The following is a 21,999-nucleotide window of genomic DNA, read 5'->3' on the forward strand; positions in this document are numbered from 1 at the left end:
TTGGATGTGCCAAAGTCATCTCTTAAACTGGAAAAAACAGAAAGGCGCAGGCTAGCGCACTTAGCTTTAAAATTAACGACGTTGAGGCCCCCAGATGATGGGGGCGCACAACAGCGATCGCGACTAACATTTTCCATTTTTCCTCTCCAGATAAAAGGCCAAATGATCGACTTAAAGCTATCGTGCACCCAACGGGGTGGGGGGATGACTTTAGCAACGTGCCATAAACGGCTTGCGCCTAAAGTATTTACAATTAAGGTCCTACCGATAAAAGACAGGTCTCTTTGTTTCCAAAGATTTAGAACCGAACTTAGTTTGTCTAATTTGGCCCGCCAATTGTCGTCGTCGACATTGACGAGGCCGTTTGAGAAGTAAACACCAAGCACTCTCATTTTAGTGACCCATTTGAGGCCATAGGGAGATTCAATTCTAGTTCGCCATTTTCCTAACCACATTGCTTCAGATTTGGACGTGTTCAGTTTAGCGCCAGATCCTTGTTCAAATTTTGATACGACTCGGAGAAGTGAAGAAAGAGATCTTTCGGATTTTAAGATGCAAGTAGCATCGTCAGCGTACTGGGATATTTTATATTGAAGGCCCCCTGCTCCGGGGAGCAGGAAACCTTCAATATCTTTACAATTACGGATTTGCGTTGATAATACTTCTGAAACTAGCACATAAAGGAGAGGAGATAATGGGCATCCTTGTCTCACCCCTCTTCTTAAGTGGACAGGGGGGGACAGGGAGCCATTAACAATGATTCTAGAGAAGGCTTTAGAATAAAATAGTTCGACCCACCCACAAAAGGAGGGGCCGAAACCAAATTTACGCAATACTCTCATCATGAATTCGTGGTCAACTCGGTCAAAAGCTTTTTCTTGATCTAAGGAAATGAGAATACCTGGTTCATTAGTTTTGTCAATCATGTCAAGGGCATCACGAAGTAAGGCCAAATTTGAGAAGATGGTGCGGCCGACCACGCCGCACGTTTGGTCTGAATGCACGATGGAGTTCATGACTTTTTTCAATCGTTCAGTGATGATTTTAGATGCTAACTTGTAGTCAGTGTTTAACAAGGAAATTGGGCGCCAATTTTTTACGAGGCGTCGATCATCTTTTTTGTGGATGAGTCGTAGGAGGCCCTCGTACTGGCTATCCGCGAGGGAGCCAGCAAGAAAGGCCTCGTTCAAAACAGAAAGGAGAGATTCGCTCAAATCGTTCCAAAAACACGAGTAAAATTCTGTTGGGAGACCATCAGAACCGGGTGACTTGCCGGTCTGAAGGCCTTCCAATGCAGTAAATAATTCTTTATTAGAAAAAGGGCCTTCACATAGATTGCGCTCATAATCAGTCAGTGAAAATTCGAGGTCGTCAATTATTTTAGTTTGAATTCGCATATCAAGAGGATCTTGGGTGAATAAATTCTTGTAGAAATTGGTTAAAATTCTTTCAAGATCATTTTGAGAATTTCTGAGAACACCGTTCTCGTCAAAAAAAGATTCAAAACTATTCATGTCAGCTCGTTTTTTCTCCAGACGGAAGAAATAGCGTGTTGGTTTCTCACCTTCTTCGAACCATTGTGCTCGGGAGCGGACTTTAGCTCCTTCGGCTTCTTTCGAGATCAGAGAGGACAATTGGCTTTCCAAATCGCTAATTACACCTGGGTTATTTAAGCGATTAGAATGTAAAGCGTTTTTAGCATGGGTTAATTGCTTAGTAATTAGGATTCTTTTGGCATTTGCTGTTCTCTGTTTACGGATACAGTATGAAATACTTGTTTTGCGGATTTCAATTTTTAGAGCATCCCACCATTCGCGAAGGGAGGCGAATTCGGGGATTTTAAGCTTAAAGTTGTTAATCGATTTTGACATAATGTTTTTAAATTCTACATCTGAGTGTAAAGAGCTGTTGAACTTCCAAATTCCAGGACCGTGATTAGAAGGGTTAGTCGTTAGTTCAATTTTTACAAAGTCATGATCGGATAGGTCGTATACGCATGGAAGAATATTACATTTCGTTACTAGGGTTAAGCCTTTAGCGACGAGAAAGCGGTCAATTCTAGATGCCTGGGTATGGTCTTTGTTAGACCAGGTGAAAGTTACTTTGCGCGGGTTGTTTTTGCGCCAAATGTCTGTAAGTGAGAAGTCAGCACAAAGGGATCGGAGAAGTTTTTGATCAGACAATAGGATGGCGGAACAATTTAATTTATCTAGGACATTGTCTACACAATTAAAGTCTCCCCCGATCACTAGATCCCCTTGGGGGAGAAAGTAATTGTGCAGACAAGAGAAAAAACTTTTACGATCCGAAATAGTATTGGGAGAGTAAATGTTTACTAAATTTAGTTTAGAATTATAGTAGTCAATGAGTAAGCTCAATATTCTTCCTTCGGAATCGGTCAAAAAACGGATAATTTTGCCTGGGAAGTTTAGAGAAAAGAGGATGGCAACACCGGCAGACCTGCCAGTCCCGAAGGACCACAGACATTTGCCGCGCCAGAGTATTTCGAATTCCTCCGCTTGTTTTTTGCATGAGACATGTGTTTCTTGTAAAAGGATTATGTCACAGTTTGAATAATTTAATTCTTGAATAACTTTTCGACTTTTACTGGAGGACCCGAGTCCTCGCACATTTAGAGAAATTATTTTAAGCTTACTCATTGAATATAAATAAAAAAATAATATCTGTACCGCCTTCTCCTAGGTTTAGCTTTCTCCCATCCATCATCATCAGTTTCGGAGCCAGAGTAGTCACGGCGGGAAGATCTATCGCGGTCATCGCGGCCGCGATAATAATCTCGATCGTTTCTATCTCTCTCTCTTCTGTCGTCTCTCCGGTCATCTCTTCGTTCTTCTCGATCGTCCCTCCCTCGCTCGTCTCTTCGTTCTCTTGGTCGTTCTTTTCTACCTTCGTCGCGTTGTTGTTCTCGTTGTTTCTCTTGATCTTGTTGTTTCTGTTGTTCTTGCTGTTTCTGCTTTTCTAGTAATTTCTGTTGTTCTTCTTGTTGTCGCTGTTGTTCTCTCTGTTGTTGTAGTTTTTTCTGCCTTTCTTCTCTTTCCTTGGCGCGCTGGGCTCGCTCTTGTTTCTTTTCCTCTTCAGTTTTAGGTGGCGTTGGCTCACTATCGACGTTCGCGCTGAAGAGCAGGAAGGGGCATTGAGGCATGGAATGGTTGTCCGCTAAACAAACGGAACATCTTGGCGAGTCTTTACATTCTTGAGCTCGATGCCCAGGGCATTCACAATTAAAACAACGGACTGCAGAGCAGTCTTTGGCCATGTGGTCAGTAGCTCCACAATTCCGGCAAGCTTTTGGCTGATTTGGGTACCATATTTTAATAGGTTCACCAGCTATGTTGATGTTGGCAGGGATAGTTCGATGTAGCGCCATTCGAGCCGTTCTTACTCCATTCTCGATATGTTGTGCAATTTTGTCGCGCCGAAATGAAAGGACACGACCGTAGTGGCTGAGTCGGCCAATCACGGCAGTGTCGGGTAGTTCAGCGGGGGCTTCATGGATCTTGACGAGGACCAAACGATTTTCGCAGTCGCCCAAGAACACTTTGAGACCGGCAATCACGACAAAAGGTGTTTCAAGAGCGGCTTCTTTAGCTGCACGGCTCTTAAAAGTCACGATCCAAGATCTATTGGACGCCTTTCTCTGGATTCCGGTGATAGCGTCAATATCGATTTCTGCCGCGTCAAAAGCTTCGAGAATTATTTGCGATGTGACGATTGTATCAACGCTAAAATAAATAGAGCGATCCTTCGTGATTTTACTTTGACTAGGAGCATTCAAAAAAGGCACGGCCTTAAATTTCACACCCTTATTTTCCAGATTTTTCAGTACCTCAGGGATTTCGATTTCCACGTCTGCGTCCCAGGACTGTGAACCTTCTACCACGCTTGCGTCTACGACGTCTCCTGGATTCGCTGTCGAGTTATCGGTAGTAAACTGGCTGATATTTTCACTTTCCTGGCTGTCCATGTTGACCAATTGCTGCAAAAGCAAGAAAAATAAACTTTTCATAAGCCTTTTAACCTTACCCAAGAGGCCGAGAAGCTTATAACTGTTTCGGCCTTCTGGGCCTCATCAGTGCAGTTTTTTTTTTATGTTTAAGGTGGACGGCCGGGCCCCCGATGAAGGGCGTGTGCAATGCCCGCCGACCAACAGGACTAATCCCACCCATGGCTTGCGTGCAATGCCTTAGGGTTGGGGTCCACCAGAAACGAGGGTCACCAGACACCAAACTCGCTGGGGAATCGAACCCCACCTCAACAAAAATTAACACACTCACACCAAAAATTGAACACACACACTCGATAACTTAAATAACTTAAACTACTTTTTAGTTTTCATTTTTAGGTTTTAAATTTTTAAACTAATATTAAACTATTTCTTCGGAGTGTACTTTAGCACATGTCTAGGAGGACCATTTTGCGGGTTGAGAACAAAGGCAATTGAACCAGGAGGAACTTGAAGGTGTGATGTTAACCGTAGGAGGTCTACTCTATCACCTGAAAGGCCAGGAGGTGTGGATAGCAATTCGAGAATTTCACTTCTGGACTTGGAAGAAATGACCGACGTAACGGAGGGTGGCGCGGTTATCTTATAGGCGACTGGTACGGAAATCGACTGGGTTGTATCCGTTGTAGCAGGCTTCTTTACAGTTCCTTTTGAAACCGGAGAAGTCTGGGGAGCAGCGCGTTTACGGGAGACATTGTCTGATGGTACTTGGTCAACCGATGTGCAGGTTGGAAAACGGTCCTCGCTGGCCTCAAGGTTATAATCGCACTCTTCAGACTCAGCAACAACGTCATTAGGGACGGGAGCAATTGTCTCAGCTGTCACATCATTTTCTTGAGCTACAGACGAGGGTATGTCCATCTCTACTGATGTGTCTACAGCAGGTTGAGCACCCACGGTCGCCTGACAGTTCCGAGCTAGATGTCCACCTTGACGGCATCGGAAGCATTTGCCCCTAAGGGGACACTCCGCCGACTTATGACCAACTTTATGACAAGTAGTACACTGGAGGGGTTGCCCCCTATACCAAATTTTACAGCGGACGCCACGGATAGAAATAAACGGTGAAATGACATTCCTAATAACCATTTGGACAATGCGTGACCCGGTGGACACTGAAGGCCTTCCGGGCCAAACCTGATTGCGAACAGATTTGACCGTACCATATGCGGACAAAGCTGTGCTGATGGCGTCGTTTGATCCCTCAAAGGGAAACCAAGAGACTACAACAGTAGTAAGCTGGGGAGGAGGAGGAGGGGGTTTAACCACCCTACACTCTACATCGCCCAACTTGATGACACCTAGCTCCTCAAAAAATAACTTAGCAGCATCGCCGTTCTCAGCAAAAGTGACTCTCGCGACACGGCCAGGACATGCCTGCACCGCAGCCACCCGATGGTCAGACTCACGGTCAAAAAAACCCAGCAACAAACCAACCGCTTCCGAGAAAAGTACCTCCTCAGGGAGCCCCTGACAGTCAACGTCGATGGTCCTATTAAAGGACACGACCATGCTGAAACTCGGACCCAACCCAAAGACAAGTCAGAGGGATGGGTAACCGAAACAGAGAAAAAGCAAAAAGGAAAGCAAGTTCAGATCGACCGAGAAATCAAAAAAAGGGATGGGCGACCAAAACGGAACCAAAGAAAACAACCACTGCCAGGGAGGAAAAAGTCGCAAGTTTTCCCTCCCGGCAGGTACTCACTTATCCAACTCAGACCTCGAAAAACACCAGAACCAACTTCAAACTACAAGAGTATGAAGCAACACTTACCATGCGAGACGTGGGTCTCATCAGTGCAGTGCTAATGCTAGGATGGGGGAGAACCGAGACGGTCACCCCAAACGACCCAACCTTTGTGGTATCGTCTAAGCCATGCCAGAGTGCTCAAACTAGAGTAAACTAGCGAGCATGCGCAATTGCAACGGCAATGACTCATCCCAGATAGAGTGCTCAATTTGGACATGAAAGCAAAGCTTTGTATATATAACTTTCAACTTGTTATATACATATATATATATAACTTTCAACTTGTTATATACATATATATATATATATATATAACAAGCAAAGCTTTTATATATATAACTTTCAACTTGTTATATACATATATATATATATAACTTTCAACTTGTTATATACATATATATATATATAACTTTCAACTTGTTATATACATATATATATATATATATATATATATATATATATATATATATATAACAAGTTAAAAGGCCTCGAGCCAACAGTGACGCCGCGCCAGAAGGATCCAAAAGGATTCACAGTATAAACCTCGATAAATGGTAGGAAAAATATTGCAGTGCACGAGGACGGACAACTTCGAGCTAAGAAAGACATATACATAAATAAAAAGTCTAAGAAAGTTTAATAAAAAAAAAAAAGATATATATATATATATAAGTAAATCTAAAGCTAATACAATATAAACAATATAAATACAAAAGGCCAGTACACGTTAAAAACACTAGTGAACTAATACAAAAATTACACAAGAATAGAAGATAGAAACTATTCATCTTTGCGCAACATTTCCACTAAGGAGCGCATTTAGTAGGCGGAGTGCTCAAAGGCGTTTACATTCTCACTTGCTTTTAAGTCCTTTGGGAGGTTATTCCACAATTTGCATCCACGATACGCGAGTGCACGTTGCCAAGAGGACAAGAGGCATCATGGGATGTGGAGCAGATTACCTGATCTTGTTACCCTACTGTGAATACGAGATCGTGGGACAAACGTGTTAGCCAGATATTCAGGAACAAAATTATTTACACATTTAAATACCATTACAGCATCGTTGAAATAAAGTCTCTCCTTAACAGTGAGCCAATTAAGATATTTTATGCCTTGGGAGATGTGGTCAAATTTCTTAAGACCTAATACAATACGGGCAGCGAAGTTTTGCACTAGCTGAAGCTTCTTTATATTTCTTTGACATGTCTTGGCCCATACAGTTGACCAATAATATATTGTACTAAAAACAAAAGCGTTCATCAAAAGTAAGAGAGTTTTCCTGTCCAAAAGGTGTTTGATCCTGCTGATCTGTACTAGTTTGAAAATACAGTTAGAAGTAGTTTTAACAATATGATCGTTAAATGTTAAGGACTGGTCGATGTAGACTCCAAGGTCCTTTGCCACAGGGACTGGTGTTATTTTCTTTCCCAAGAGTGAAATTGACGTTGGAGGCAATTTCCGCAGTAGTTGAGGAACACCAACTAGTAAGACCTTAGTTTTAGCTGGGTTTATTAGAAGGGAACTCTGACAGCACCATCGGCAGATTTCACTCAAGTCTTCGTTTAGATAGCCAAATACGCGAGCGATGTCAGTTGAGCGTAAGGATAGGTTCAATTTTCAGTCATCGACGTAGCACACAGACTTGCAGTAGGTTGGAACGGACAAGAGATCATTTACATAGATGGTAAATAACACGGGCCCCAAGATAGAACCCTGAGGAACTCCGTATTTAAGAGGGAGCGGGTCTGAGATAGCATCCCCAATGCGCACTCTCTGGCTACGACCAGACAGGTAATTATGAAACCACTCCAAGCTCGAAGAGGCAACACCTATACTATGTAACTTCTGAAGGAGAATATCATGTCTGATGCTGTCGAATGCCTTAGACATGTCTAGTAGCACGACAACGGACACTTCACTCTTATCAATAGCCATGAGAAAATCATCTGTTACGTGTAAGAGAGCAGTTTCCGTCGAGTGATATTTTCGATTACCGCTCTGATTTTAGATAGCCTCTTGTTGGTGGTTATGTAGTTAACGAACTGACGGTAAGCTAATCTCTCAGACACCTTAGATAGTATTGGCAGTAATGAGATGGGCCGATGATTACAGGGATCTTCGGGGTTGCCAGACTTTAACACAGGAGTTACCTCAGCCATTTTCCATACTTTCGGGAAACAGTTAGATCTAAATGAGTTATTCATAATGCTTGTAATAATTGATACTATGACTGGCAAACAGGCCTTGAGGACGCGGGTAGTAATCTTGTCACTACCTGGTACTTTGTTGGAAGAGAAGCCCTTAATTACACCTTCAATATCCTTTTCCATTACGGGGTGAAATCGAAATAAGTCGGGGCAATCATCAGGCGTTGGAAAGAGGGTTAGCATAGCAGGATTGATATGATAATTATGTACACAAGCAAGATCGTAAGCTTCCTGAGCTGCTGATCTTCCAACAGATGTAAAATATTCTGTTAATCTATTAGCCAAGGAAACTGGGTGGTCAGCAATAATAGAGGCTGATAGTTTCGAAAGAAACTGTTTGGGGCTGCGTCGGTGGGGGTAACTGAATAATTTGGATATATCAACAAAGTTGAAATGGTAAATTGGCCACCGAAATAATAGTAGTTTTAAAGGTAGAAAATGGAGCTACGTTATTGGTGGGAACATGGCAACGAGAAAAATATGAACAGATTAGTGGAATGAAAAGCGTTCGTTGTTCCCTGTGGGATTTAGACTGCCGGTTTGAAAGATGAGCTTTTTTTCAAGATTTTTACGGCTTTCCGTGCTACTTAAGTGTAAGGAAATACCGCAGATTGCCATATGTTGCTTAGAATGATTAGGTAAACTAAAATGTCTAGCGACTGGTTTCGATGTGTCCTTGTCATTCCTTTCCACGTCTCGAAGGTGTTCTCGGAATCGGTCACCTAGTCTTCTGCCTGTTTCGCCGATGTATATCTTTTTGCAATAATTGCAAGTTATGCAATAGATTACATTGGCGGAGGTGCACGTGAAGTGATCGGTGATCTTAATGGATCGTTTAGGTCCCGATATTTTATCAGTGTTGTGAATGAAAGGACACGTTTTGCATCGTGCACGAGCGCATTTAAAAGTGCCTAGTTGGTCATCATTGACCAACCAGGCACTTTTAAATGCGCTCGTGACTCGGTGACCGATTCCGAGAACACCTTCGAGGCGTGGAAAGGAATGACAAGGACACATCGGAACCAGTCGCTAGACATTTTAATTTACCTAATCATTCTAAGCAACATATGGCAATTTGTGGTCTTTCCTTACACTTAGGTAGCACGGAAAGCCGTAAAAATCTTGAACAAAAGCTCATCTTTCAAACCGGCAGTCTAAATCCCACAGGGATCAACGAACGCTTTTCATTCCACTAATTTACTCATGTGTTTCTCGTTGCCATGTTCCCACCAATAACGTAGCTCCATTTTCTGCCTTTAAAAGCACACACAACCCACAATTCCTCTTTCGCTCCGACGAAGGGCTAACGCTCGAAACGTCAGCTTTTGTAATCGTTACGGTGGCCAATTTACCATTTCAACTTTGTTGATATATCCAAATTATTTCATTACTCTCACCGACGCAGCCCCAAACAGTTTCTTTCGAAACTATCAGCCTTTATTCATTTACAGTTCAATTGCGTCTATTTTCAAGGGGTTCAAAAATAAGCACGGAGGGCTCCGTACATATAATGCACCAGATTGAATCGATGATGTTAATGTCTTAAATGTCCTTCGTTACCAGACGTTGTGGGGGGAAAATCGTTTGAGATGTCTATTTGACATCATTAATATTCCCATATACTTCAAGTGTCATCAACATCTATAACACTGCACACTGTCTGCAACAATTTTGAAGAAAGTAGTGCAACTTTCGTTGACTCCCTTACCTCTTGTGCTTGACCCTTTACACCCAATCATAACATTTCCCATGGCACTGAAAAGGAATATTATTTTAAGAATCAAAGCTTCTGAGGTTGGAGATCACTTTCTTTATTTTTATGATGTTAATGAATGATTCAAGATTATGATTGTGAGGAGAAATTACATGCTGATCACTATCAGGGGTTGGCTCGTGCTCATGTTCGATTGTCCAATGTTGGGCGCTAACATCAGTTTGTAAGAATATCAGTAACAACCTGGGTCGAAGTAGAAATCACCACGGTTAAGTTAGCTGGGTGTTTCGATTTCTTTAATGATTGCATACATTTCCATTTTACATATTTCTGTCTTTCACAGGCTGGAGAAAGGACAGTCCTTCTCGACAAGTTGGAGAGTCCTCTACGAATGTCAGTTGTGTAGACAACGAGGCTTATGGGTATCATATGTAGGGAAAAGGCATCATATGTAAGGAAAGAGAAAGGAAATAGTTGTGAATGACATCGGGAAATGCAGCATTTAAAGTTTGATATGAACATGAGTGACTCAGCTTCGCTAGTGTGACACTTTTTTGTTCTTACCAGATCTATCGTCATCTGTGATCTATCAGTGAAGAGACGTTTGGAAATATGACATCTATTGGTTAATTACATTGCATTATTTTGTTTTCGCGTCACAATTTTTAAAAGCATAAGTTTCAGAATAGCACATTTTCGCAGAATTTCTCACTTGCGTTGCTGAAAAATTCCCGCAAACGTTGGCTCACTAATTTTGAACTGTATACTTTCACTTGATTCAGGCTTTATTTCGACAATTCAACATTACACGTTCCTATTTAGAATTTATCTCCTCTATTCCATTCTAACTTAAGGTCACAAAATCGCTACATTTATTAGGTGTTAGGTGCAAATAACTCCTAGTGAGGTGCATAAATTAGTAATGGCGTGCAGACATGTTTTTGCAGTCGTGCTTCTATTGACTATTTTCAGCGTTTTACTTAGCCAATTTACTTCAGTTACACCTGAATTCGATCGCTCTACAGTCAGACTCTTCATTGGGAAGGAAATAACTGCCCTACGTTCAACTGTAAGTCAAAGCCTTCGAAATGCACACCTTGCGAATTGAATTTGAAGCTCCACGCGTTGTTGCGGTTCGTCAAGCTTGGCCAATTTTGTCTGTGTATTCTTCTATTTTCGATATTGCCGTCAATCCAGGACCTAATAATCTTCAACCTCCTGTAGGCTTCAGAGGTTTATCAGTCTGCCACTGGAACATCCAACGACTGACTGAACACCAAATTGGAAGAACTATCGCTAATGCTCACCTCGAACAACAACAGTGCTGCCAAACTCGACGTCTTAATTCTCACTGAGACGTTCGGATCAAGTAAAATTCCAGACAGCTATTACATGATACCCGGCTACACATTACACAGAAAGGATCGAATCGGGAAGAAAGGTGGCGGCATGATTGCGTATGTAAATGAGAGAGTTATGGCTTTACGTCGAAGAGATTTGGAACTGGATGATCTTGAAATTCTCTGGCTTCAAATTTGTCCTCATAAATCAAAGAGACCGATTTTGATATCTGGTGTTTACCGTCCACCTTCAGCAAACAAAGATTATAATGAGAGCTTGGGTAAAAATATTGAAAATGCCCATCTCCAAAACAATGAATTGATTATTCTGGGAGACTTCAATTTGGATTATATTGATTTCAAATGTTATTCAAAACATTGTCTCGCAAAGGCACTGAACAGTCTTGGATTAACGCAGATGGTAAATGGGGTAACAAGACCTGCCTCTGATGCGTGCTTAGACCATATGTATTCTAGTCATCCTGCTAGAATTAGAGAAGTATCCATAGGTAAATCTGGACTTTCCGATCACCTTCCGGTCACCATCTTGAGGTGCTACAAAACCATGGATGCACAACGTAAACAACATTCCAAAATCAAATACAGAAATAGCGACAAAATCAACAAAGAGTGCTTTCTGCGAGACTTAAGAGAAGCCCCTTGGGATATCTCCTTTGTTTCGAGATGCCGCCGATGACATTGTTGAATCTTGGTACAAAATCTTTAATGACATTCTAGATAATCACGCACCTTTAAAGTCTAAGAGTGTGAAGAAAATCAATCAGCCGAAATGGTTCACTAAAGATCTATACAACGAAATAAATAAACGCGATAATCTTCTAAAGAGGGCCAGGAGAACACAAAATGAGCAAGATTGGTCTGCTTTTAAACTGGTTAAAAACAAAGTGACGAGGAAACTAAGAAATGTGAAGGAACAGTACTTTAAAACTCAGTTCAGTAAAAATCAAAAATTTCCAAAGAAACTTTGGTCTTTAATTAAAGACCTATCTAAAGATACAAAGAATAACGACGACTCCGTCCCTATTGCTGACGAAAATAACAACTTGATAAAGGATGACCATTCAATCGCTGAACGCTTTAACTGCTTCTTCGTTGATGTATATAAACGTCTCACAAAGGCGGCACCTGTACTTCATTATGATGCTCTTTCTGGTCCACCAGACAAATCTAACAGTCAAATTGAGAATCTTATTCCGCAAATAACTCCTAGTGAGGTTAACGATTATCTTCTAAGTATACCTATACACAAAGCCACGGGAATCGATGGGCTTGGTGCCAGAGTTCTAAGGATTGCAGCTCCTGAAATATCATGCTCCATAGCTAAAATTATAAATCACTGTATTGAAACTTGTACATTTCCCTCACAATGGAAAATAGCAAAGGTTAAACCTCTATTCAAGAATCAAGGAAACAAGCAAGATATTCAAAACTATCGTCCTATTAGTATTTTGCCTATTCTTTGTAAAGTCTTTGAAAGTCACATCTTCAATGCTGTGAACACCTACTTAACAGAAAATTCACTTTTATACCGCTTCCAATCAGGGTTCCGTAAAAACCACTCCACGGATACTGCTTTGTTGTTTCTTCTGGACCAAGTCCTTCTTGACCTTGATAAGAACAACGTCAGCGGCTTAGTTTTTGTGGACTATAGCAAGGCATTCGACTTGATCAATCATGACATTCTCCTGGTAAAGTTAAGATCATATGGATTTCCAGATAAAGTTGTAAAGCTATTGCAGAGCTATCTACTCAATCGCAAACAGTGTGTTACTGTAAATAACTCGACTTCGTCACAACTTACGCTAACCAATGGAGTTCCTCAAGGTAGCATATTAGGACCTCTACTGTTTTTAATTTTCGTCAATAATCTTCCCCAAGCTGTTGGATCGGACTCAACTATTCATGCTTACGCGGATGACACCACATTTAAAGCCAGCGCTAATATCGGTAATGCACCTTTGGAATTGGAACGACGTCTTCAAGAATACATGGATAAATTAAGTAAATGGTCTAGCGAAAATGGGATGGTCCTAAACGCCGTTAAAACCAACGCATTACTTATCACCGGAAAGAAGCTACATTCATCATTAGCTGATGGCAATCACCTGTCAGTGACCCTTGATGGGGCCGAAATACATCAAGTAACTTCTTATAAATTGCTTGGTGTAACACTCGATCAAGATCTTACATTTAGTGACCACATTTCTAGCCTAAAGGCCAAGCTTTCTCAGCGTATTGGTTTATTGAAAAAGATAAAGAGATACCTTCCAATAAAAGAAAGACTCTTATACTATAACGCCTTGATTAAACCCGTCCTTATGTGCGGGAGCATGGTTTGGAATATCTGCGACGCTAAAGAACTCCACTGTCTCCTAAGGTTACAGAAAAGGGCTGCCCGAGTAATTCTTGGAGTGGACTCTTATTCTAGAAGTGTTGTAAACTTTAGTAAACTAGGCTGGTTGCCTTTTTTTGATGAAATCAAACTAAATAAGTGTACAATGATTTTTAAGAGCCTTAAAGGCGATGTTCCGATTTACATCAGAGACTTGCTCAAGACGAACACTTCTGTACACAATAGGTCTACTAGACATGGCAATTTAAATTTAGTGTGTCCCAAATACCTAAGAAATAACGATGGTGGCAAGGCATTCAGTGTTGACGCAGTTAAGTTATGGAACAGCCTTCCCCATGATATCAAAAATAAACCTAGTATAAAACTATTAAAACAGCTTTGAAAAAGCATTTTATAAGCTCATATTGAAACCTGGACAACTTTGAAACAATATTAAGCAATAGCACATTATCTAATTTTAATTTTTTATAAATTAATTTTATCGTTCTGAATATTTTTAATATATCCTGCTATTTCTATCATATAATTTTGTAATTATTTATATATATATTTATTTATTTATGTGATCATCTAAAGATGATGTTTACAAACCTCAAGTATCCCGACCACCTAATCAATTCCACCATCTCTCAATTTGTCACCTCAGTTAGGTCGGAAAACCCTGGAGTGCAAGCTCAATTATCCATCAACGAAAATGCTGTTCACCGAGTGGTTTTGCCTTTTAAAGATCAAAAGTCAGCTGACTCAGTAATACGGCATCCTCGTCTCGGAGAGGCGATGGTCAGCGCATCAGTGTTGGCGGGCTCTTGAGTGGCTCAAAAGCCCGATTTTTGAGTGGCAATCTTTGTTGCAGCTGGTACAGATGTAGTTAGTGGCCTCTTGAACTGATCCTCGACGTTTCTTTCTCGTCCCCCTCTTGATAGTCGCCTCGGATCTGGCCTTCATCTCAGCCCTGTGAGCTCCGTCCTTCACACCGCGACGCCAGGCGTTCCGGTCTGGCGCAAGGATCTCCCAGGTGTTGGGGTTGACTTCAGTGAGTTGCAGGTCGCGCTTGCAAACATTCTTGAGGCGAAGGAGTGGTCGGCCCGTGCGTCGGACGCCCTCCCGCAGTTCCCCATAGAGGACTTGTCTTGGCAAGCGACCGGAGTCCATACGGTGTACATGGCCAAGCCATCGTAGGTGTCTTTGGATGAGTAGTGTAGGGATGCTAGGCATGTCGGCTCGCCCAAGGACCTTGGCGTTGGGGACTCTGTCCTGCCATTTGATCTGGAGGAGACGCCGAAGGCAGCGGAGGTGAAACCCGTTGAGCCGCTTCTCTTGTCTGGCGTATGTGGGCCATGACTCGCTACCATAGAGGAGTGTGGAAAGGACACAAGATTGGTAGATTTGCAGCTTGGTCCTCTCGCTCAGCAGGTCGTTGTAAAAGAGTCCACCACCTCCAGTTCAGTATTGTCGATTGTATTGACGGGAGGTGTCAGTGCAACTTGGGCAAGGATGTTGGTCTTCTTTAGGCTGATGGTAAGGCCGAACTCTTTGCAGGCGTGAGAAAGCTTATCAACCAAGCGTTGGAGGCCTGCCTCGCTGTGAGATGCCAGGGCAGCATCATGGGAGTGATCTGTTTCACAGTCTGCGCTGTGGTAGCTTCGCGTGTGGAGGACGGTGCTGAGGTCTGCTGTCCTGGTTATGACAAGGTCAAGCTGGTGCCAGTGGTGGGACCGGGGATGTCTCCAAGACACTTTCTGCAGCTCCTTGCACTTGAAGTAGCTGTTGGTGATGCAGAGGCCATGGTGGCAGCAGAGTTCCAACAGTCTCTGCCTATTCTCCTTTAACTTGCCAACACCGAAATGGCTGAGACAGGCGGGCCATGCTTGCCAGTCGGATCCAACGCATGCGTTGAAGTCGCCTAGCAGGCATACGCTTTCGGAGCGGGGTGTTTGAAACACTGTTTCCTCCAGGGCTTCGTAAAACTGATCTTTGGCCTCTGTGCTGGATGTGAGGGTCGGGGCCTAAACAGACAGGAAGTTGACAAGCCCTGTAGATGTCTTCATGTGGAAGACTAGGATTCTTTCGCTGCCTCCGGTCGGCGCTTCTGTGGTGGCGAGCAGCGAGTTCCTCACAGCAAAACCTACTCCATGCTGCCTCGGCTCGTCCTGGGACAAGCCTTGCCAAAATAAGGTGTAGTCTGATTCTCTTAGAGAGCCGCTGTCGGCCAGCCGAGTCTCCTGGAGACAGGCAACGTCGATGTTAAGCTGTGTCAGTTCCTTGTTGATGATGGCGGTCTTGCGGGAGTCGGTATCTGTTGAAGATCAGCAGAGAGACCAGGGCACATAGTGCGAACGTTCCAGCTTGCGATACGAAGAGCTGGAGTCTTCTTTAATGTTTTCTTTTTGTGACTGCCTGGTGCAAAGTTGTGACTCGCTTGTCGGGGAGGTCCCCTAAGCCCTGCGCACCCAGTAGAGCAGGCAAGCTATGGCGGGGCAGCACTTTACTGGCTGGGGGCTGCCCAGTTTGAGGCGGGCAGTAGCTACCCGATGAAGCTACGAGGGCTTCTCCCACCGTCGGATGAGGCCCCTGGCGCTCCAACCTACGCCAATCGGTCAGAAGCTTAGAACCGGTGAACTGCCTCATCCCGTGTTGTGCCGGAATCTTGAAAAACCGCTGGAGTGACCTCTCCAGTTTGCGCTGAAGGCCTGTGTGGGTTAATATGGAGACGCTGGGTTAATATGGAGACACCTCAGTGTCCCCCACTCGGTTCCGCTGGCTGAGACCAAGGGAAAGGATGAACCTTTACAATTTGGGGCCAGTTTTACTGCACGAGCCGCCGGAAGGTAGTACTGTGCATCTGCCTTTCGCCTTAGGGGCTCCACACCGGATTTAACCTCGAGGTTTACTCCTGAAGCCTTTCCTGCGATCAGGTATAGCTTCAATGCAGCGGTGGTTTGATATCAGGGTTTTCCCTCCCCTAGATGGGTTGCCCTCACCGCGGCTAAAGAGCCCCATCTACCCTGGGCAACTGGTTATGAGGCGCCAGTGACTCGCCTTCGCCCCTTCTCCTGTCAGTAGTGCCAGTTTCGCCGCGTGTAGGCCAGGAGTTGGACTTTGACTGTCAGAGGCTATTTGAGACGTACGCCGTGGGAAGCACTTCGAGAGGCTGTGGGAGCCCACCCCCACAGCCCACTTCCCGGCTGTGACAGCCTTCGAAACTGACGCAGTGAAAAGGCAACAATCAGATCTAAGCAACAAAATCGATCACATCCTTCAACCCGTGTTCAAGAGTCGCAAAGTCTGTGAAGATCTTAGAATGCGTGAGCCTAAACCTCTTATAGTTAGCCAACAATGCGTTGTATATAATTATAAATGTGATCTGTGCGATGCAGAGTACGTCGGGTACACCATCCGGCATTTACATCAACGTATTGATGAGCACCGTAATTCGGCCATCGGCAAACATCTAAAGAACGACCACGGCCTACAAACCATCGGCAACCTGACCAAGCATTTCAACGTACTTAAAAAGTGCACAGGGGAAACTAGACTGTTTAGTTCATGAAATGCTTTTCATAAAGAAGATGAAGCCCTCTTTGAACAAACAATCGGATTCAATACGCGCGAAACTATTTATTTAATAGTTTACATTTATGAACTCAACACGCGCACTTATTTATTTAAATTTAAAAAAAAAACATATTAAGCATGGAAATCAGTTTTGAGACGGTTAACGCTTTACGACATACATCACTGAATATTATCTATATTGTCCACAAACTAAAGTTCGAATACATATATTTCATTAAACGTTTTGTTGTGGAGTATCGCTAAACATTTACATACATATATACATACATACTTTTAGGAATTGTGCCGTATTTTGACGAGCCCGTAGGGCTCGTCAAAATACAAACAACTCCTAAAAATACTCAGCGATACTACACAACAAAACGTTTAATAAGAGAGTTATTATCATTTACGCCAAATTGTCATTTCAGTGCGGGCGAATTTTGTGGAAATTTATTACGAGAGTGCGTGACGGAAGTATGCGAAGCGGAACGGAATTGATGCTGTTTCTATTTTCTTCAGCAAATGATGAAATCGTCTATCTGCTTTCCTTTGTTAGATTTATCTAATGAACTTGGATAAATATTTAAATTTAAAGTTCGCCATTTTTTTTTCCTAAAATCAGTCCAATTCATCGATTGCGCGATGCGAATAATCTGTCTAACCGGTTCCCTAGAGTACAAATAGCGCCAGATTTGTACTCGTTTTGGATGTTATTTGTACTCTACAAAGCACAATTAGATAATAAATACTAGAAAAAGCTCAGTTAAGTTATTTTAATGCTATTGCTGTGGAGGTCGCTGGCTCTGCCGCTCATGTTGCCGCTGCCACTGCCATTGCTGTTGCCGTTGCAGTTACCTTTAACGTTGCCGCTGCCGTTTACGTTGAGTTTGTCTTTCAGGGACGTTATAGACCTTAGCTGCTTTACAAAACCCATGAAGTAATTTATAGATAGGGTTAGTTTACCTCGATCCGTGTGTTAGATTGAGAAAGATGCCAAAAGAATTCTTGAGTTCGGAAGTTGGTCTACGACGGTGTACGCATATTGGACTGATGTTCAAGTTTACCGGGAAATCTGAATCTTGATTTTCATGGATTCTTAATGGTTTCCTTAATGGTTTCTTCAGATTACTTGATACAAAGTAAGGATTAACTGAAAAGATAGTCAGGAGCTATTCGTGGGAGGCGCAGTAGCCTGATGGTCGGCGCACTGGACTTTACGTCGAGAAGGTTCGAGACCTGCCCGAACAATGAGTTGTGTTCTTGAGCATAACTTTTTGACACATGTCAAATATGAACTTCGTAATGGGTCTTGCTCACCATAGTCTCGGTGGTAGGGCACGGGAGCGCGGAATGCAAAGGTCTGAGGTTCGATTCCTCGCGATGACTCAGATTTTTTTCTTTATCCCACGCTCGTGACATGTCGAAAAATATATTTCTATAAAATCCATCGTGTTGATCATATTGACAGCCTGCGTGGATCATGACCTGATTTAACGGAAATTATTGAAGAGGCAGCTACCGACCCCTACCATCGACTTTGTTGGTTCTATCAGCTTTACGAAAAATCACGTTTAAACAACGTTTTAAGACAACTCTCTATTTTCCATCTCATTATCATGTGGTCAAAGAGATAGAATTCTACGCAAGTGAAATTTGACACAGGTGATGACTGAGCAAAGGCACAACGGATTTGCGAATTTGTGATAATGGTAGGGTAGGTTACGTCATGTTCTTCCTGTTTCAAAGTTGTATGTTTCAAATCGCAGTTGTCCCCCATGATAATCAAGAAGGAGCAACGCGCTTTGCTCTCACAGCCGGGAATCACAAGATGTTTTGACACGTGCTTTTGTGTGTGACGCGAGGTAATTACGATTCAATATGCAGAGAGTACTTGACCCGATCGTTTCTTCAGTAAGAGTTTCTCTAGCCGAAGACACGATCTGATGGTTAAAATCTGTCACACAAACTTGACAGCGTTTCGGGGAGGACAGATTTATTTGTAATAATCATAAAAATTCGAGTAAAAAATGTCAGTGATAAGAAAGACGGGAATCTGCATCAACTCGCAGCCGAGTTGAAGGAATACCGCAAAGAAGCCGCCAGTGGCATAGAGGACTCCCATACATCTAGCCGAATTATCCTGGAATTTATGAAGACAAAATCGCTTCCTCCACAGAGTATGTTCTTAAAAGAGGTTGCCACTGCACGAAAAAACGGAATTACATCCGTAGCAAAATCGCAGTAGATTAGGAATAAATACCACATTTGATCGACTTTGTTCATATTTACTCAGATGCAATTTTTTTTTATTGCATTATATTTGCACGCAAAGCAATCACGATTCAATATGCAGACAGTGCTTGACCCGATCGTTGTTAAGAGTTTCTCTAGACGAAGACACTATCTGGTGGTTATAATCTTTAGCACAATAATGACAGATTTTCGGGGGGGGGGATATATTTATTTATAACAATCATAAAAATTCGAGTAGAATGACAGTGAAAAGAAAGATGGGAATCTGCATCAACTCGCAGCCGCGTTGAAGGAATACCCCTAAGAAGCCGCGACTGTGGCTTCGGCCAGTTGTACTTTCATCTGTCGCTAGGAAAACTTTTTTAGTTGCATTTGCCTAGGTCGGAGGGGGAGACTTAGTGCTAACTCTAGTAGTCATGGCTGCATCTTCAAACTCTGCCATTTGGATTGTCGTACAATTGAGGGTAAGAGGTTGAAGACAGCGATTCCAACACTCGCACTTCGTTGGATTCGAAGAGAAAGACTTCTGAATTGTCAGAAACAGCAACTTCTTCATTACTTACTACTCCTTCTGTGCAAACCTTCTGATCGTTTTTAGCGGCCAGTAATTCCACGACAGCCTAATACTACACAATGACAGTATACTTAGGTTGTTATGAAAACTTTATTCCTTCAGGAACACTAACGTACATTCATATATCTAGCCTCTCATGCAGAAAGGACAAAAAGTAAGCCCGTTTTATAGTCAAAAATGGCGAATTTTTAGCGTCCCGGAAGTACAATTACTTATGAAGATGCGTGCAGCAAGATAAATATTTTCTACCTCGATTTGTAATTTCGGTGCGGGGAAATGCTCAGACATTGGTCAAAGCCCCTCAATATAATTATTTGAGTGGGATTACGGTCGTTTCTTATTCACAGAAAGCGAGGAATTGTGACATATTGGGTTGAAGAAATCATCTCATAAATGGCAATAATCAAAACCAAAAATTAAACTAATAACCTCTTGATGCATTCGTAGATCGCGACGATTTTCGCTTGACAATCGGGGTCTCTTTGTATTTGATTGTAAAGCATACTCAAATATAGAGGGCACAGCATCTCATCTCTCGTCTCACCTCATCTTTATCTGTTTGAGCAGGCTCAGTTTTATGGCAGCTATTTTGCTGATGTGGACCTGCTATCTTCCCACCCATCCCATCCCAGGGGAGAACATCCACCACATAGTAATCTCGTGCGTGGGAAATTAACGTCTCCTACCGCTTACCCTGCAGGAGACGGGACCTACGGTTTATTCGTCCTTATTCGAAAAGACTAGAATATCTATCCATTTCTTGATATTATAGAAAGGTAGCACATTCTCCTCAGTTATTTTAAGACCCTGAATATTGGTCCAGCGGGAGCTTGAACCCTCGACCTCCCGCACAACAAAGCGACGTCTACTTAAACCTCGATGTAAAATGTAAAATGTAAAGATTTCCTCCAATCATCCCCATCTGGTTACCCTTTGAAGTTTGGTGTTGGTATATCTCTCCGCACACAGAGCCCTTACATTTGCAATTACTACATTGCCAAGTGTCCAGTTTTTCGAATAGAAGTAATTCGAGTTGATTTCAAATTTTCCTCTCGAAAATATTGATATTGAACTCATAAGGAGGTCTATTCTGCGTTGGGCCACGCGACGAATGTGGTAACATTTTTGGTGTAAAAAGAAGCAAATGGATGTTGTCTAGTGTACATAGTGTGTGCTTATCAACGGTAAGTTACGCTTCCTCGGCAAGCTTGTTTTTGTACGTTAACTAGAAACATGTAAAGACAAGAACGAGACTAAAAATAAGAACCAAAGTTTAATGATTACTTAGAACTCTATGTACTCTAGTACATTTTTTCGTGCAAAAGTGAGGATTTCATCGCCTGCTGTATTATCCCGATAAGAAAAATTGCGTCACGTTTCTTCTCCCCAAAAGTCGGAAGCTCACTTTCCTTCGCACGCAACGTTCCTTTAATTTATGTTCACCTATCATGTCCTGGTTCGTTTTGTTTTGTTTTTATTTCCTATCGAAGGAAATTTGCATGATATCTCTTTCGAACGTGGAGGTTATCTAAAGGTTTAAAATAAGTTTTCTCTCTTTTTCCCCCCAAAAATCGGACAGTTGGTTTCCTTCGATTCAATGCCCCTTTGATATTTGTTTGCTTGTTTGTTTTGTTTCGCTAGTTTTTTTTGTTGTTACTTTTATTTTTTTACTTATTTCTTATCATTCAACAGACATCTGTGAGGGATGTAAAATATCTATCTAACAAAGAGGTTAGCGAAAGTTTAATTTGTCTTTTCTTTCAGTATCAACATCCGCTTTACTTTTACGTCTCTTTGAAGTTGGAAGGTCACCTATATCTGTGCACGCAATTTTCCTTCAATCATGTGAATTTTTATCACCGGATATCCGAGAGTATTAAGGACATTAGCCAGAAGGCTCGTTTTTTGATTGATTATTTATTAGTTTACTAATTTCAGAATGATGTTAGATAGCCACATAGTTACAATGCTTATCCGTTTTTCTGTATTTCTATTGATTTTGTAATCGGACCTTTCAGCGTCACCACGCGCATACAAAAGGCAAGTTTAGCGTCTCTTTAAACAGTTCTTCGTAAGTTTTGAAGAGTCTTGGTAAACTTCCACCCTTTCGTTTTCTCGACCTCTAGCACAAACAGGACCGATATTTTAAGATCGATCGTTCGATAGATTGATTAACTGTGAGAATAATCGTTATTTTCGTCA

This window comes from Stylophora pistillata, chromosome 1, assembly GCF_964205215.1.
Source record: "Stylophora pistillata chromosome 1, jaStyPist1.2, whole genome shotgun sequence".
In the NCBI taxonomy this organism is placed as follows: Eukaryota; Metazoa; Cnidaria; class Anthozoa; order Scleractinia; family Pocilloporidae; genus Stylophora; species Stylophora pistillata.